General features: G+C 41.5%; 1 protein-coding gene across 1 annotated transcript in view; it reads right to left on the reverse strand.

Moving 5' to 3' along the window:
- RALGAPA2 (Ral GTPase activating protein catalytic alpha subunit 2) overlaps positions 1–3,487 on the reverse strand; it is a 374,339-nt gene that overhangs the window by 66,193 nt on the left and 304,659 nt on the right. The window lies entirely within an intron of this gene.

Genomic DNA, 3,487 nt, shown 5'->3' on the forward strand with positions numbered 1-3,487 from the left:
AAAAAAAAAAAAAAAAAAAGATGGGGTCTTGCTCTGCTGTCTAGTGGTGAGATCATCGGTCAGCACAGCCTTGAACTCTCGGCCTAAAGGAATCCTTCCACCTAATTAATCCCTGCTGAGTAGCTAGGACTAAAGGTGGGAGCCACAGCACCAGGCTATCTGCTATGTTTTAGTATGATGGTCCATTTGTTACAATTCATAACCCATTTAAACTGGTCTCCCAGCAGACTGGCATGGATAGCATTTTAGTTATCCTGCTTGTAGACTTTAATATTCTAATAAAATGTGTATATAATTACACAAAAACATTGTAAAGGAAATGTTTTCCATTTATATTTTTTATTGCATTAATATAAAGGCGGCTTGAGTCCCCTTTTTGATGGGTCAATAGATGAAGGGGGTTACCCAGTGTCCAGCACCAGAAGGCGGTCAGCTGTCTGGGTCAGGGACAGTATTGAGGATTTGCTAACATGGCAGGCAATTAAGTTTCCTAGGCAAAGAAATATTTCATTTGCTAATTGATTTTTTAAAGCCCTTATCACAGAAACAGGATTGGAGACACTGCATATAATAAACAAAAACAACATTGACTGGGCACGATGCCCAGAGAAACCGGATACACACACGCAGGCGGAGGGGAAAGGATGGTTCCACAAGAGACCAAAATGGTTCAAGAAGTGACCTCAACAGCAAGGGGTTCCAGAGAAGCCTGGCACACGCAGCCCTGGGCTCTGCAGACGGCCTCCAGGAGGGCAGCGGGACTCCTGTCAGAGCATTCCCACACACAGATTTCTCTGGGTAGTATATTCTGCATGCTTTTGTAACCCGCCAAGTTTGGCTGAACTATATGAAAATGCATTTTTCCAAGGTCAAAAACCAGTCAGATATTAGCAATTTCATATCATTCAACCCCACAGAAAACAAAGGGCAGATTTTGGAGCCCATCCTATAACTTGTCTCTGATGTTTTGCCCTCATAAAATTATCTTTCTGAGCACCTGCAGAGGGGACGGGGTAAGACGTGTGCCTGCTGGACTGGGCCATACGCACAGAGTCTGCCTAAAAGGCTGTGCCAGTCCCTGACTGCACGGTTCTGTGTGTGCTAGAGAAGAGGTCATGGAGGAGGCCCCCCTCTCCCTGCTTCCTGCCACTTATTCTTCCAGTTCTTAATCCCTTTTGCTTTTTTTTTTTTTTTTTTCCTGAGACAGAGTCTCAAGCTGTCACCCTGGGTAAAACTCTTCAGCTTGAGTGATCCTCTTGCCTCAGTTTCTCTACATATTTTTTTGAGATGGGGGCCTCACTCTTGCTCAGGATGGTCTTGAACCCATGAGCTCCAGTAATTCACCTGCCGGGGCCTCCCCAGTGCGGGGATCACAGGTGCTCTCTTTTGGTTTTCTGCTCACTGCACATGTTAGTTTGAAAATGTAACATTGATTTTCAGATAATCTTTATAAAGGTTAAATGGGGGACAAATACAGTTCTCCTCTCTCCCCAGTTCAGATGGGGGTGGGTAAAAATAGTTTTTGAGAAATAAATATTCAGGCATACTTTTTTACCACTGTAGGAATGTGAGTTAATATTGTGTTGAGGAGACTGGGACACAATACCCACGCGGGGCTCTGCCATGTTTCAGGACAGGAAGAATGTCTAAGATTCCAGAGTACTTGACACAGGAGTGTGGAAATTATTAAAATTTAATTTTAATATTACATAGTCTTAAAGAAAAGGCATATGAACCACAGGTATGGTTTTTAAAAATCAGCATAAACTGCCAGTCTTAGTTGGTAAAAAAGGTTTTGAGTAAATGAACATGACTAGTCTGATGCCATTGGTCCTTTAATATCAAATCTATAAAGTTATTGAACAGATGTCAACAAAACATCTTTCAATCTGGACATAATTTTAAAGCACACTAACAATTAAAGGTACTGAAATATAAGTAATATCTTACTTGAGTCTTATCATTTTCTAAGAAAAAGAAATTTAGTTGTTACTCTATCACTTTTAATAGAAAAGTTTCTCAGGCAATTCCATAAAACAGACATACTGAAAAGCAATGATACAATTTTTAACACTTAAGCACTTCTTAACTTTAATTTTAAAAGGGAAAATCTCAAATTATGTAAATGATTACCAGTATGTTTTTACGGCACTGAAGGCGAATATAGCTTATTTTATCTGAATCTTTACTTTCAACCAAGAGAAAAAATTATGAAAACCTGATCAACAATTTACTTACTTAGGCTCGGTGCCTGTGGCTCAAGCGGCTAAGGCGCCAGCCACATATACCTAAGGTGGCGGGTTCGAATCCCCAGCCCGGGCCTGCCAAACAACAATGATGGCTGCAACCAAAAAATGGCCAGGCGTTGTGGCGGGCACCTGTAGTCCCAGCTACTTGGGAGGCTGAGGCAGGAGACTCGCTTGAGCCCAGGAGTTGGAGGTTGCTGTGAGCGTGATGCCACGGCACTCTACCCAGGGGGATAGCTTGAGGCTCCGTCTCAAAAAAAAAAAAAAGAAAGAAAGAAAGAAAGAAAGATCAAATTTGCCTTCAAACTTGAAGACTTAACAGAAGTTCGGTGTGTCTATAATTAGTGCCTCCGTGGCAGACTTTCCAGCCTCCCAGCACAGAAAGCGCGGAACACACATCTCCTTCAACAACCTGTGACGGACAACACAGAGCTTCTCACAGGCAAAGACACAGTACGAAGTTCATTAATGCAACAGTGCGGGTGGAGCAGAGGGATGCTACCTACGCTCGAACGACGCTGAACTGTGACAGAGGTTTGCAGCCCTTAATAAAGCTCCATAAAGTGAAAGATTATACTGTGATCACACGTCAACAAACCTGAGGAGCACTGGATCACAGGACAACACGTCCTGCAACATGGTAACGAGAAGGGACACAAATGCCGCCTTTCAGGTGGCTCAGACCCATCCCGTCCCCGGGGTGAGGAAAGCTGCTCCCGTCCACAAAGAGTTAAGCATGAAATGACAGTCAGTGGGACAGTAATATAAAAATGCCTGGCCATGGAAATGAACGGAACAGAAACCTTTTTGTCACATAAAATGCATTACTGAGAATGAGACACTCAAGTTTCCTTTTATCTTCACAGAAAAACACATGCAAAATGTCAGGTACTTGGGCTTTTTAAACTAAATGGCTTAGCAAAAGTAGTTATACAGCCAATGTGGGCATTAAGATTATTTTTTAATCATACTTTTTCCTTCTCAGTAATTAATCCTTTACTTTTGCAGCTATCACCAAACTTTTTTTTTTTAAAGAACTAATTACCTTGCAATGCATATGAATTTGTGTATCTGCACCAAAGATATCTTTTGGGCTCATAGGGCAGAATAAAAAATTATTTTGATATTAAACATTTTCTGTAAGTATTTTTGTCTGAAACATTCTGGAATCAAGAATATATTTCGGCTCAACGCCTATAGCTCAACCGACATAATTTTAAAGCACACTAACAATTAAAGGT

This window comes from Otolemur garnettii, unplaced genomic scaffold (assembly GCF_000181295.1).
Source record: "Otolemur garnettii isolate 467f Iridium unplaced genomic scaffold, OtoGar3 scaffold00136, whole genome shotgun sequence".
Lineage (NCBI taxonomy): Eukaryota > Metazoa > Chordata > Mammalia > Primates > Galagidae > Otolemur > Otolemur garnettii.